The sequence below is a fragment of the Lathyrus oleraceus genome, chromosome 6, assembly GCF_024323335.1.
Source record: "Lathyrus oleraceus cultivar Zhongwan6 chromosome 6, CAAS_Psat_ZW6_1.0, whole genome shotgun sequence".
Lineage (NCBI taxonomy): Eukaryota > Viridiplantae > Streptophyta > Magnoliopsida > Fabales > Fabaceae > Lathyrus > Lathyrus oleraceus.
Genome location: NC_066584.1, coordinates 448,896,866 through 448,913,619, shown reverse-complemented (window position 1 = coordinate 448,913,619; position 16,754 = coordinate 448,896,866).

Genomic DNA, 16,754 nt, shown 5'->3' with positions numbered 1-16,754 from the left:
AATCGCTGGACTTACATCAGACTCCAAGCACACTTCACAAGAGGGAGGGTTTCAATTGCAACTAGGGCAAGAGAAAAGGAAGGTCTCAATCGCAACGAGGACGAGAGAAAAGGATTAAAAGTTAGTTGTCAGTCAAACTCGAAAAGACATCGCATCTCGTGCCTACGTATATCATCTGAGCATGAGAATCAGAGTTACCGTAGTTCAGCTAAACTATTTCTATTTGTTTTGTGTTTTTTAGGTAAACAACGTCACTACGTAATCTACCGGATGCTCGACCTTGGGAGACTTACTCACCTGAAGTAGAAGGAGTCAACGCGTCCTTAAGGGAAGATAATGTGTGTTTGTGTTTTAGGAAAGCTCACGCAAGAAAGGAAGTCCTAGACGAAGGAACCGTGCTACCTTAATTGACAAGCAAACGAGACTATGCGAAGTCTAGCAATCCTATGAGGATACAATCACACAACACAATACATCATGAAGTAAACACACCAACAAGGGGCTCAAACATCAAGGGTGAGGCTTTAGTCAAGGGGTTATATCAACCTCGACAAACAAGCTGGCAAGAAGGGTATCTGAGGGCTCTTAACCACTGACATTGACCGTCAGGGTGAGCAGATGAAAGGTAATGAGGGTTAGACCTCATAGCTCTTAACCCGGGCCTGGGTGAGCTTCGAATCAATAAAGGTGTGGGAGTCCAAAATGTGGGACTCTACTCCACTTGACTGACTCTATATACAAAGGATCTTGGGGTTAGGTTCAAGAGCCTCAGCACGTAGTGCGAGCATAATGAACGACTCAAACGATTAGCAGGGGATTGATTGCTATATCCCTTCTATCTGCCAATTGCCTCTTAACTTAGGAGGACTTGAAGTACATGGCACAAATATAAACAATCACAGTCATTGCCTCTTAAGGGGGACTTCAGCCAAATGCCTGTCAAAAGAAACGACAGGGCTTCCAGACTACATGGAGTTAGAATGGTTACCTAGGTAGTATGCCAACCACAAGGAAAGCAACTTAAGCAATGAGTTAAAGATACTAAAGTACCTGTAAGAAAGTCAAACAAGTCAATATTCACATTCAGACAAATCAAACAGACAGTCAACAGTGTTTCTATATGTGCACAAGTCAAGTTCTATGTGCGAGCATTCAAGTAATTCCACCACACTCAATGAACCTACAACACAAAGGATTAGTGGACAATATAGTTTGCATCTCATGTAATGAGATCAACATCCATCATTAGAACTAGAAGCTTGAACCTGAAATGCAAAGCTCAAAAGATGAGTACAACTTGGAAATCTTTCATCTCATAAAAATTGAGCAAGTTATGGCCTTGAGAATTTGACTTTCAAATTAGGGTTTAGAGAAAATGACCTATAATGTTTCAACATAGAAAATGATTTTCCAAGCAAAACTAGCTCTAGGTCTACACATGAAAGTTGTTTATAATGTCATTTAGAGTAAGTTTTCTCTTGCAATCATTTTCATATGGTGAAATTTGTAGGAAATAGGGTCTAGGGAGACCCAGTTTTAATCAAATGAATTCATCTGGCCAACCACCTTCAACCAACTTGCTAACTTCCAATTATCTTGACTTTATTATCTCATGGTAGATCATATATGCATAAGATGATGAAATTTGAAGTGCCCCTTGATAAATTTGATCAGTTGGTGAGATAGCTTGTTTGAGAAGTTACTCAAGATACCTAGTCAAACTAGGGTTTCCAACGCAAATCACCCTCAAACTCTTGAAGCAAACTTGATCAATATAACATGTAGAGGTCATAGGGACTCATATGTGATGCTTATAACCATTCTAGAATCAACTCTTGGTTGTGCTCCTTGTTCATGAGGGTCTCAAAACCCTATATGTGATCAATGAATCAATGAGATCATGCCCTACCTACAAAAGAGCTAGATAGATGCAAAGACATATTTTTTGGTATTTGGGTTAGTAAAATTATATAATACAAGTATGATATAATCACAAAAGTGCCTTGTGATCTTTCCCGAAACAAACCCAATGGAAAGGAGTAAGGAGAATGCCAAGACATGATCCCAATGCTTATGCTTATGATGAAATTGCATGAGGGATCTTAGGGTCAAAATTATGGACTTACAGATTAATGGAATGTAAATTCCATCTCCCAAAATGAATGGATGATCTTAATTTGGTAAAAGTCCTCCCTTGTCCAATTTGAGTTTGATTCATCTCCCCTCCCTCTTCATCTCATTCCCCTTCTTTATGCATTCATGTCATGGACCTATGATATCTCTAAATCCTAAGGCTAGTTGATTGCAAAATCAATATGAGTATGGATGAGATTAGGCCACCACTTTTGCATATTCTTTTTGTGTGTGGTATGTTTCATGAGCATAGTCCCTTATACTATGTCTCTAACATGCATTAACACCAAAATACTATTGCCCGGTCTCAAATAGTTGTGACTTCTACATAAGTCCAATTACGATTGCTTAACATAGCGCTAAATTTTTGACACAAAAGGCGTAGCATTCTAGTTAGTGAGATTGTAAGTCTCCCCTCTTTCATGGTATTGTTTGGAAACTTGGCCTTTTTTCCTTCCTTTGGAAGATCTCTTGGTTTAAGGATCCATGCTTGTGATAAGTGGGTTGAGTGTTCTCCAAAGAATGACTTAAACAAAAAGAAAAAGCAAAAGGAACACTCCCTATGTAAAGGACTTGGCCAATGCCAACTTTTAGGAAACTAAGTGCTTATAATCTGAAACTTCATTTGATACATCATTGAAGATCCATTTGAGTTCATCTCCAGCATGATCATTGTGAAGCTGTTATTTTGAATATGAGACTTGTGGAATTCATTTGCAACATGGGAAAATTTGAAGAAGATCATGGGGTTGCTGAACCTGGATGTGGCTATCTTTATTTGATGCCTTTTTCTTCAAGTTGATATATTATGCATTGTTTGTTTCTTGATTCTAATGTCTAGGGGAATTTGGGTTTCTATATGACATTCTTGTCTATTGGATTGCATCTCATTGGTCAGATCTTTTCAACTCTTAAACTTTTAATTTTATGATTAGGATTAGTCTTTTCATCTCCTCCCCCATTTCTTCAATTTTGAAATTCTGGTATCAGATATGAGATGTCGAAGGTAATGTCACGACACTAATATCTGAATAATATAAACATGATAAAAGATAAAGAACAATAATACAAGTGACACAAGCAATTGTTAACCCAATTCGGTGCAAACTCACCTACATCTGGGGGCTACCAAGCCAGGAAGGAAATCCACTAAACAGAATTAGTGTAAAGACTCTCAGTAAACACTTCAAGTTACAGTCTTTTCACATAATCTCTACCCGTGTGACTTCTATCTAAAAACTCTTAGATATGAGATCCTACTCACTCCCCCTCAATCACAGCAGTGATGTAAAAACAAATATTACAATGAAAGAAGATACTCTTCAGGAACACATACTTGATCTTGCTTAAAAGCTTCAACCAAGTAAACACACACTCATGCTTCAAAGCTTAGAGTGGACAAATTACAACTCAAAAGTCAGTCCAATTCAATCATCTATGGATCAATGAATGGCTCACAATACACACGACCTCACAAGACTAAAACCCTTATTCTCTCTCAATATTTCGTTCGTTATTTCTTGTGTATAAAACCAGGTTTTCCATGCCCTTTTTATAGAAGCGTTTGGCTGGGCTTGGACATCATAAAACCCTAAAACTATTTTCCATTCATATCTTCTCATGACAGCTGATTATATCTTGTTGGAGAATAAGTCAATCTGGTTTTAATCACTGATTGAACGGCGCATTCAATCATCACATCAATCACACATAGATTAGCATAAAAAAGTGAAATCCCACAATACCTAACATTCAGACTGAATGTTCTGTATACAGATGACATGAAATCGGGTCTGACATCTCAGTAAAATCCTGCACAACCACATTTTAAACACCCTGCAGGAACATGTTATCTCATGTCAAGACAACACTTGTGACAACTTGTGAACACTCTAGGTTTTACCAAAATTGATGCCAACACATAGAACCAACAAACTTCCCCTTTGGAAAATTTTGGCTAAAGCATACATCAGACCATTTGTTCACAATAGAATAATCACATCAGTAGTTTAGCAGCAGAGGTATTAAAACACACATTACTAGCTAAAATAGCAACTAGTAAACACATATTAAACACACATGCGCTTGTGCTCCTCCTCCCCCTCAGTCTGCTCAACACAGACATCACCTTCAACATCACCTGTAACATACACCTTCTCATCTGACATCACCTACAACATCACCTGTACTAAACAGATTATCTCCAATATGCATCCTCTTCAACATCATTTGTCATCTGTTTATAGCATAGCTACTTTAGCTACTTCTCCCCCTTTTTAGCCAAAAGAGACCAAAGAGATAAAATAAATGTCTATTAGTCAAACAGAGTGTCACATAGAATGTCAAAGCAAATTGTTAGGTGTTACAGATCCACAAATATACACAGTTATACAAGCTGAGATAAAAATCCAGAAAAACCAAAAAGAACCCATAAAAAAATACAAGACATCAGAACATGACTGCCAAAAGAACCACCAGAACACCCATCACATCACACCATTATAACTGTGGGGGACAACTTCAACAAAACTAGTCAGAGGATTTTGCATCTTCATCAACTTTAGAACCAGAATTGCCACTTGTTTCATCTTTAGATTCAGACCTCTCATTAGAGGTTTGGGCTTCTGTTTTCTCGGCATGTCCGAAATTATCTCTATCAGCTTGCTCCAAGCTTTCAATCAAAGCCTCCAAAGCTTATTTTCTGGCTTTTGCCACCCTTATCCTTGTATCCAATTCTTTACAAGTTTCTTTTAGTTCAGCAATAAGACCACCTTGTGAGGCTGGCTTCTTCACAGCAAATGTCATGACAATGTCATTGACATGACTTCCTTCAAACAACTTGTAATGAACTGATAGAGGAGGTTTTCTTCTACTAGGAAGATCATTTGTGCTCAGAGTTCCAGGTTGCTGATAGAGGAGGTTTCCCTCTTACAAACAACTTACAAAACTCTTTGCTGTTTTTATCAGCAATGTCCTCAAGGATGTTGACCACAAATTCTTTCACCAGTCCTTCATAACACTGAGATAACCTAGCAACAATTTTCATTAGTTCAACAGTTTTAATAAGGTCCATGACCTCCATAGCATCCTTTCCCAGTTATCTCTCCACACCCACCCGTCTTTGGATTACAAACTTCTATTTTGTTGCTCCATCTTCAAGATGGAAAGAAATATTGTCCAGGTGTACAACAACAACTTTTGTAGGGGATTTCCTAACAGTAACCCTCTTGACAGGGGAGATGTCAGGGACATCTTCTTCAACATCTTCATCTGAGTCAGAACTCTCTCTTACTTTCCTGTTCTTCACCTCAACTTTGCTCCAAGACTTTGAGGGGCCTACAGCAGTAGCTTTCTTAGCGGTTTTGGCTGTCATCATTTCAGCCACAGACCTACCCTTTCTGGTCTCCATCCTCTTAGCCACACTAGGCTTCCAGTGATGAAGCAAGCAATCATCTTCGTCATCCAAACTCTCAACTTCTAGGTCAATCACCTTCTTTGTAGAATCATGCTTCTTAGACTGTCAAGCATTGGCAATAGGTGATGCCACAAATTTCTTACTAGACAAAGTTTGCACTAAAGAGCACAATCCTTCAGCAGCTATATCTTTTTCAGACCTAGATGAATCATCATCCTTCTCATTGTGAGGTCCAACCTCAGGAGAGGGGTCCCTTCTTGATAGAGGAGTAGAAACTCCCTTTACAGAGTGTTCTTCATTGAGGATTCTCGTGACAAAATTACTTATAACCCCATCAATGTGATACATGTCGTCCTTAGAACTAGGAGTATAAGTAGAGTTGTAGGGGATATTGGAATTATTACCTTGAGTAGGGCATGCAGAGAAGAATGAACCAGGAGCGTCGCCTGGAATGACAAATAGGGGAATCACGTCCAAAATATCTTCATCAAGAAGGTCCATAGAGGGCGTTCTATCCTTGTGAGTAGGGTTGATAGAACCAGATGGTGTTGGATGTTGTGACATCTTGTTGTTCTTGTGGAAAGGTTTTTGTTGCCCTAGAAGAGAGGTTTGATGAAGTCGAAGGAAGGTGGGAATGTTTGAGTAGAGATTGCGTGTGAAAAGGCAATAGATGGAAGTTCCAATACTAGGGGATGTACCATAAATGGGGCACTTTATTTTAAGTGGGCAGATAATATTTTTATTACCTTTTCCACTCCAAATTAATTGCTACAAATTCTCATAGAAACAAATCCCTAATTTCCCTCTTAGACATTCAAATTGATTAGCATCCAAAGCCTTTGTAAGTATATTAGCTAACTACATTTCAGTAGCAACATGCTCGAGGGCTATGATTTTATCTTCCACTAGTTCTCTAATAAAATGATGGCGAATATCAATATGTTTTGTCCTGCTGTGCTGAATAGGATTCTTTGAAATATTTATAGCACTCAGATTGTCACAGTACAATGTCATGACATCTTGCGTGACATTGTATTCAGTCAACATCTATTTCATCCAAACCAGTTAAGAACAACTACTTCCAGCTGCTATGTATTCAGCTTCAGCAATGGACAGAGACATACAATTTTGTTTCTTGCTAAACCATGATATTAAGTTGTTCCCCAAGTAGAAGCATCCTCCTGATGTGCTTTTCCTATCATCGACACTTCCAACCCAGTTAGCATCACAGTATCCAGTCAGTACAGATCCAGATCCATGAGTGTACAACATCCCATAGTGACTGGTGCCATTGACATATTTCAGTATCCTTTTCATTTGGTTTATGTGACTGACTTTTGGTTCAGCTTGATATCTAGCACAAACTCCTATAGCAAAAGCAATGTCAGGTCTGCTTGTTGTGAGATATAGCAGACTCCCTATTATGCTTCTGTAGAGACTTTGATCTACACTAACACCATTTTCATCTTTAGAGACTTTCAGATGAGTAGGAGTCGGTGTCCTTTTATGACTTGCATTCTCCATGCCAAACTTTTTAACAATGTTTTTGGCATATTTGCTTTAAGATAGAAAGATAGAATCTTCCATCTGCTTGACTTGTAGCCCAAGAAAATAGGTCAACTCTCCAACAAGGCTCATTTCAAATTCAGACTGCATTTGTTTAATAAAATGTTCGACCATCTGATCTAACATCCCACCAAACACAATATCATCCACACATATTTGAGCCACCATGAGTTTTCCTCCTTCATTCTTAAAAATAAGGTCATGTCAATGCCTCCCTTCCTGTATCCATTGTTAATGAGAAACACTATCAGTCTATCATACCAAGCCCTAGGAGCTTGTTTCAAACCATAGAGGGTTTTCCTCAACTTATACACATGCTTTGGAAGATTTGGATCTGTACCCTTTAGGTTGTTCAACATACACTTCCTCATTTAAATAACCATTCAAGAAGTGTTTATTGTGGAAATTGGTAAACAACCGCTGGTCCTCCCTAGGGCTTGAAACTCAAGGGTTACTTGCAGGATCGACCAGTTGATCCTAAGACATGTGCTAGTACAAGTGTGGCTTGTTCAATTCGACGGAACAACTTTGTGAGGAACGGCTCCTGACAAAGTATTGAACAAGCGCAAGTTTTTTCCACACATAAGGTTTAATCGATGCTATAGCCTATGGGTGACTCGTGACCGATAACACTAGAGCATTCAAAAGACGTACACGACGCACACGCTTTTGGTGAACTTTATTATCGTAATAGAATCAGTGTCAACAGCGTAGACGACAACGTAAAGTGATAACTCAAAAGTAAATGAAATTAAAATAAAATGTTCAACGGGAACAGTTGAAAAGTAAGGAAGTTGCATTGAAATAAATGTGGTTATTCACGTACATAGCACTCTTAAAAACTCTTGCTTCCTCGCGCTAGGAATGAGAAGTTTATTACAAGTGATATTTAGTACAAGGTGAACACCCCGAGCCCCTCGTGGGATATCCTATTTATACTAAACTAAAGAAACTGCCTACAGGCCAAAAGTCCTAAAATCTAGCAGACGTCGTGCCACACGATTTGCAAACTCCTCTTTCCACGTTCTGCAAATTGCTCCATATTCTGGCGCTTTATTCTTCTTGTAACTGCTAGTCATTTTCCAATTTCAAATTTCTCCCGCCCAGGTATTTAGGGCGACGCTGTCTTCTATGTGTTTGGCACGATCCAAAATTCCTTAATTCCCAAGCTTCATTTCAGTTGACGGAATGGCCTTTCAACCAAACGTGCTTCTTCTGTCGGCTTCATCCCTTGATAACTTACGTTTTTCTCAACTCTTGCTTATCTCAGGCACATCTCCACCCTTTGATGGGGTATAAACCCTAAATTCACAAGACCCTTTCATTAATTTCGCCTTCAACATGCCTTAGAGATTTCTCGTGGTAACAAAATGCCCCCCAGAGATGCCATTTTCGAATGTCGACATTTGTATGATGATGGCGTCTTTGAGATGTCGACTTGCTCCTTACTGCTTCCACTTCTACTTAGTGGGACACATATTTGCCACACGCTGATGATGTCATATAATCATGACGAAGGTTTCCTTTTTTCCTCGAGACGCATAAAATCACGTTTCCATCACTTCACGTCTTTATGACTGAAACGTGCTTACCGTCATAACTGCCTTCTCTCCTCCACATGTCAGCAGACGTGGGAACATGGTTATACGTGTCAAAAATAGAAGATCAAACATTCACTCTTCTCCTTTTCTCAGGGTTTAACCCCTATAAAACCCTTGTTCTTTCTTCTTCTTTTCTTTTTTCGCCCTTTTGCTTTAGCAAATGATAATCTCCTGCACTCTGTTTTAGTAAAAAAAAACCCTTCTTCTCCAAAAAACTTCCACTTCTTCCATGGCTAGCTCAAGTAAAAGTAAAGCATTTCCCTCTGCTGCTAAACTCACACATCCTCTCACCATTGATCGTAAGAAGTACATTCCTGAGCCTCCATTTGCAGAAGAGAAGGCAAAAATCTGGCGTTCTCAGGTATTGATCCCTTTCTCCTTGGCTGACGAACCTTTAGAATTTTGAGGTCCTCTCCCAGAAAATCGCCGCCCTGAGATAACCAGAACAAATTCCCTTTTCCCCACCAGTCATCTCTCTGAACCCTTGGTTTCTGCCCAAAAGCCTTTTTCCCTTTGTTATATCCACAGGAATTTTAGGACTGCTTCTCCCAAGAACTGTCCTAAGTTTTGCGCCTTGATGGATCGATTAGAAACAAATGAAATCGACCATTGGAAAAGGACAGGCATCTACACCCTTCCACATATTGCCCGTTATGGCCCTCCCCAATCTTGTTGCATGTTACTGGCTGCCCTCCAATTTTGGGATAGTTCGACCAATTCTTTCCATACCAAGTGTGGCATGATTACGCCGACACTCTTGGATATTGCTACTATCATTGGCTTAAAACCGACAGGCGAAGTCTTCGACTGTGAAGCCGTAGCACCAATCTCTCTGCGGTTTGACATTGGTGACTCTCGCAAGCCGACGTACAACAATTTCATTGATCACCATGTTGTCGCATTCGCGAAAAACAACCGGCGGGAAAAGACACAGAGCCGCCATCCTGCGTTATTTATCCCAAAGGAGGGAAGGGAAACGCTCGAAGTAAACCTGGAAAGGAAATGGTCTTACGACCAGAGATTGCTAGGATCGGAAGTCGGTTATGCGAAGGGAAGGTATTAGCACCCCTACGCATCCATCGTACTCGACGGGATCCACGCTCGAAAGAATATAATAGGGTTGCTAAATAACTGCTCAAAAACTGCATAAAACTAGAATAAAACACAGCGGACAGACGGAAGAAGGGGACTCGGCAGGATGTCGCATCCTGGGCCTACGTGGTTTGTGAGACACAAACATCAGAGTCGACGTAGTTCGGGGAAATGGGAAACATGCTCGCTAGGACATCGCATCCTATGCATACATATCTTCTCTAACCAGAGTAAGAATCATAGCACCCGTAGCTCGGCTAACGCACGCCAAACAAAACGCTAAAAGGAGACGCTGAGACGTCAAAGCAAACACACAACTGGAAATGGAATGCCAATCAATGGATCTACATCCAACTCCGAACGAATAAACACAAACAGGAAACCGAATGCAATTCGCTGGACTTACATCAGACTCCGAACAAACAAACACCAACAGGAAACCAAATTCCAATCGCTGGACTTATATCAGACTCCGGACAAACAAACACCAACAGGAAACCGAATGTCAATCGCTGGACTTACATCAGACTCCAAGCACACTTCACAAGAGGGAGGGTTTCAATTGCAACTAGGGCAAGAGAAAAGGAAGGTCTCAATCGCAACGAGGACGAGAGAAAAGGATTAAAAGTTAGTTGTCAGTCAAACTCGAAAAGACATCGCATCTCGTGCCTACGTATCTCATCTGAGCATGAGAATCAGAGTTACCGTAGTTCAGCTAAACTATTTCTATTTGTTTTGTGTTTTTTAGGTAAACAACGTCACTACGTAATCTACCGGATGCTCGACCTTGGGAGACTTACTCACCTGAAGTAGAAGGAGTCAACGCGTCCTTAAGGGAAGATAATGTGTGTTTGTGTTTTAGGAAAGCTCACGCAAGAAAGGAAGTCCTAGACGAAGGAACCGTGCTACCTTAATTGACATGCAAACGAGACTATGCGAAGTCTAGCAATCCTATGAGGATACAATCACACCACACAATACATCATGAAGTAAACACACCAACAAGGGGCTCAAACATCAAGGGTGAGGCTTTAGTCAAGGGGTCATATCAACCTCGACAAACAAGCTGGCAAGAAGGGTATCTGAGGGCTCTTAACCACTGACATTGACCGTCAGGGTGAGCAGATGAAAGGTAATGAGGGTTAGACCTCATAGCTCTTAACCCGGGCCTGGGTGAGCTTCGAATCAATAAAGGTGTGGGAGTCCAAAATGTGGGACTCTACTCCACTTGACTGACTCTATATACAAAGGATCTTGGGGTTAGGTTCAAGAGCCTCAGCACGTAGTGCGAGCATAATGAACGACTCAAACGATTAGCAGGGGATTGATTTCTATATCCCTTCTATCTGCCAATTGCCTCTTAACTTAGGAGGACTTGAAGTACATGGCACAAATATAAACAATCACAGTCATTGCCTCTTAAGGGGGACTTCAGCCAAATGCCTGTCAAAAGAAACGACAGGGCTTCCAGACTACATGGAGTTAGAATGGTTACCTAGGTAGTATGCCAACCACAAGGAAAGCAACTTAAGCAATGAGTTAAAGATACTAAAGTACCTGTAAGAAAGTCAAACAAGTCAATATTCACATTCAGACAAATCAAACAGACAGTCAACAGTGTTTCTATATGTGCACAAGTCAAGTTCTATGTGCGAGCATTCAAGTAATTCCACCACACTCAATGAACCTACAACACAAAGGATTAGTGGACAATATAGTTTGCATCTCATGTAATGAGATCAACATCCATCATTAGAACTAGAAGCTTGAACCTGAAATGCAAAGCTCAAAAGATGAGTACAACCACTAGTACCAAGACTAGGGTCAAAGGCAAAGCAAAAAGTCAAAACAACAACCAATATTCAACATGAAGCATATTTATTCAAGCAAGAACATGTCCTAAAAAGGACTAAGTCTAAAGCATTAAGCACAGTCATCACATGAGCAAGATATGGCAAAGGCAATTACAAAGCTCACAATTGGACATCAAGAATCACAATTCCATATTAAAACAGAAATGAATCAAACAATCATGAAATTTTTTATGTGCACACAATATGTTAAACGCAATCGTCATGTAAAAAATTAGAATCAACAGAGCTTAATTGACCTAGAAATGAAAATGCACAAGTATGACATCAAATTGTGTGACACACATTGTCACACCATACATTCATGTGCCTAAAACAGAGATGAAAAATTATAAAAATGCACAACTAAGCCTCAAAAATCATGCAACATGTTGGGAATCAGCATACCAAATTTCAAATCAATTGGCCAATGTATGAGCATTTCACAATAGAATGAATGAAGCATGTCCAAAGAAGCCAACACAATTAAAATTCCAGAAATGAGAAAATCATGAAATCACAACCACAAAATAATAGACATTCACATGATCATGTAGGAAACAATTTGGAATTATTTGGATTAGCATTATATTTTTAGTGATTTTTTGAATTGACATGAATAAAAATGAAATAATATTGAAAACATGAAATAATATGAAAATTGAAATGAGAAAATGGAGATGGCATCATGAAGGATTGAACTGTGTACACCACAAAATCAAGCGCCAGAAAAAATGAAATTCAAAAATGCCATGGCCTGGAATCGAAGGGAGGTCCAGGTGCGCCTTAAACACAGTCATTTCAATAATTGGAAAACAAATGGAATAAACAAAAGCATGGCCAGAGGGAATCGAACACGCGAGGCAAAGGGTAATAGCGTCCAAACAGTGGAAATCACACGCTTAACCAGTGATGCCCTAACACTGTTCATGCACGGCCAGGGACGGTTGTTTCCACCATCTTCTTCGTGAAGACGGTGGCGCTACAGTGCGTCTTATTATTTTTTTTTGCAGAATTTAAAATTAAGCACATCATTGGAAAGATCTTGTCATGTAGAACACGAAAAACACATTTGCTAAGCCTAGATCACCATGAATTGTGAGAATCGAATGAAAACATTTTCATGCATCAAACTTTAAATGAACATATCTCATGCAATTCTTATCCGTTTTCAATGAATTTTATATCAGAATTCTCAGTGTTCCAAGATCTACACAACTATGGTAATAAAAACAAGAAATAAGAGGATCGAATTTCTGACCTCTTGAAGAACAGTGAGTTGATTATGTGGATTCAAGGCTTCTCCAGCTCCAAATCTTCTCCTCCAACCTTGATATGAAGCTTTGCACACGAATTGATGCTTGAATTGGTCTGGATCTAGCTGAAACTCAAAGCTCCATGTTCATGTGTTCATGCACGATTTGCTTGATTCTTGATGAAATTCTTCAATCCAGCACTCAATTCCTACTATATGATGGTCCAGGAACAAGATTATGCAATAAAAATCATGTGCTATGTGAAGAATTTTTGAATTTGTATTTAGAGAAAGATTGGAGGGAAAAATGTGATCTAGATCTAGAATGTGTTAGAATGAAAATTTTGTTATGATTAGCATTATATACCACCTCCTAATTACCTTACTAATGATAATTTGCAATGGCTAATGAAATTTTAATGAAAAATGAGGTGTAATGCAAAATTGGAAAATTCACCCTATGCATCGCAATATGAACGTGAACAGTGCATATGCATGGTTCAAATACCCTTAAAATCATCTCATGAGCATAATTGGCTTGGAATTAAGTTCATGTGACCAACCAATTTCAAATTAATGATTTTCCCTCTAAAAAACACATGCATGGCAAAATGATCATGTGAACAAATTTCATGCAATGCAATGTTGGATTTAGAAAATATGAATCATAAGGAGCATAATGCAAAAAGAGGCACTCAAATTGGAGCTTTGGATCAAAAGATATGGCATTTTAAAGTTCTATGCACCCTTGGCAATCATTGGAACATATCTCCTCAACCATTCATCAGATTCTCATGATCTTGGACTTTTTGGAAATGGGAGAGAAATATCTTCAACTGTCATGTTGGACAAAATTTTATTTGAAGCTCCTTTGATGTTGGAAAGTCAAGTTGAAAGTGGTCCAAAAACATGCCATTTTTGGAAACTTGAAATTACAGGTCACTTTCCATTTGGGGAAATTTTTGATCTGGCTTCAAAATCTTCAATGTAGATGTTTGACATGATGAACAAACCTCTTTTGGACATGAATGAAGTGTCTCAGACCATTTCTCCACCTCCTAGCCCTCAGTTGACTTTTATGGGCCTCATATGACTTGGACATGTACTGATGACTTTTGAGCCTCTACCACTTGGTCAAGGTGCTTCAAAATGAACTTTGGTTCATATAAGCTCTCTAAAACAACCATAGGGCCTTCATTTCAAGGAAATGCTTGGTCTCTTGCCCTGAGGAACTCTCTTGATGCCAGTTCTAGCTGATATGATGCAATGCACTATGTAATGTTAATGACCTAAAAAAATGAAATGAATGCATGAGTAGGGGGTGCAAATTTGAGGTGCTACAGCTGCCCCTATTCAATCAACTGGGAACCCGAATGGATGAGAGCAACGGCTGTCAGACCTTCAAGGTAAACAGGGATTGAATACCAAAGACCCGTAGAATTTGCACTCTGCGGGGGATGATCACAGAAACAGCCGACTTGATATACACTGATATCAAGGAAAGCGAGGCCATTTACCGATGGCGGCTGGTGGAACAGTTGACTTGATATACACTGATATCAAGGAAAGCGAGGCAATTTACCGATGGCGGCTTGAAAACAGTCGACTTGATATACATTGATATCAAGGAAAGCGAGGCCATTTACCGATGGCGGCTTGAAAACAGTCGACTTGATATACACTGATATCAAGGAAAGCGAGGCCATTTACCGATGACGGCTTGAAAACAGTCGACTAGATATACACCGATATCAAGGAAAGCGAGGCCATTTACCGATGGCGGCTTGAAAACAGTCGACTTGATATACACTGATATCAAGGAAAGCGAGGCCATTTACCGATGGCGGCTTGAAAACAGTCGACTTGATATACACTGATATCAAGGAAAGCGAGGCCATTTACCGATGGCGGCTTGAAAATAGTCGACTTGATATACACTAATATCAAGGAAAGCGAGGCCATTTACCGATGGCGGCTTGAAAACAGTCGACTTGATATACACTGATATCAAGGAAAGAGAGGCCATTTACCGATGGCGGCTTGAAAACAGTCGACTTGATATACACTGATATCAAGGAAAGCAAGGCGATTTACCGATGGAGGCTTGAAAACAGTTGACTTGATATACACTGATATCAAGGATAGCGAGGCCATTTACCGATGGCAGCTTGAAAACAGTCGACTTGATATACACTGATATCAAGGAAAGCGAGGCCATTTACCGATTGCGGCTTCGACTGGGGAGGAAAAAGATGTTTACAACTGGAACCAGACAAGACGTTTACCGACGACTCTACTGGGGATTTTGATATTTATCAAAGAAAGGCTACACGACCAGACATTTACCGATGACTGGGAAGGACTCGATGTTTACCGACATTGGAAGATGATGTTTACCAACACCAACAATAAGACGACCAAACATTTACCGATGACTGGGAAAAAGATACACAACCAGACGTCAACGGACGAATGGGAAAAAACTCGACGTTTACCAACATCGAAAGATGATGTTTACCGACACCAAAAAAAAGGATGACCAGACATTTACCGATGACTGGAAAAAAGATACACAACCAGACGTCAACGGACGAATGGGAAAAAACTCGACGTTTACCGACATTGAAAGATGATGTTTACCGACACCAAAAAAAGGATGACCAGACATTTACCGATGACTGGGAAAAAAAACTCGACCAGACATCAACGGATGAATGGGAGAAAGAAACCACGACCAGACGCCAACGGACGAATGGGAAGAGAAACCACGACCAGACGCCAACGGAAGAATGGGAAAGAGACTCGATGTTACGGACATCGAAAGATGATGTCCACTGACACCAAAAGAAAGGAAGACATCTACCTATGTTAAACAAGGAAGACACTTGCCAGGGACTACACTGGGGAGTCACGCTTTCCCTCCACGGACGGGCGAGGAAGTAAACCTCTCTAGGGATTACCAATTCTGAATGTTGTCAAGAGCGACCGCTGCAAATGTGCCATTCAAATGTCGAAAACCGATCCGCCCCTACTGGGGATATGGTCCAAGCCTGCAAGATGCAAGGGGAGGAAAACTCCTACTGAGAAAGCAAGTGATCACTTTTCTGAGCACACAATTCCTGATTCGATCTCCCAACTCCGTGGGGGGTGGCACTAAGGGGGATGCTTGCTGATTTGTCATTCTCGGAGCGGCGGAGAAACCAACTCAACTAGGGAGTCACTTGTTGGGAAAACACTACCTCTCAACCATGTTGGGGAAACCAATTCTGAAATCGACCCAGATGACCCAACTTCGCGACACTAAACTCTTTTAGAGTACATCACCGACCAATCACCAACCAATTCTTGAATGGTAACCACGACTTAGAGCTAGTCTATGCTTGCAATGCTGATGTATGAGTTTTTTTTGTGTAATGCTCCATAACCATGGAAATGCTACGCAATTAATGATGCAATATGTTATGCTTATCTAAATGATGAATGCATAAAAAATATATCCCCCTCCGGGGACGGCACGAGCCACTCTACTGTGGGAGCTCGAGGAACTCTGCTGAGGAACTCAATATCACTCCCATCTCCACCCTGCTAGGGAATAGCACTGCTGCTGGGGAAGGATAGTCCTCACTAGGGACGACCTCCACTGAGCTCGATCCGCTTGGGGACTTCGCTGGGGAAAACAAACAACGCCCACCTCCACTGGGGAAACTGCCTTTAGACTTGCTGGGGATATCACACTCCCAACCCTGCTGGGGAATACAGCAACCTTGTTGAGGAACTCAAACTCCATACCTGGCTGGGGGGAACTGCAAACTTAACCCTGCTGGGGAATACAGCAACCTTGC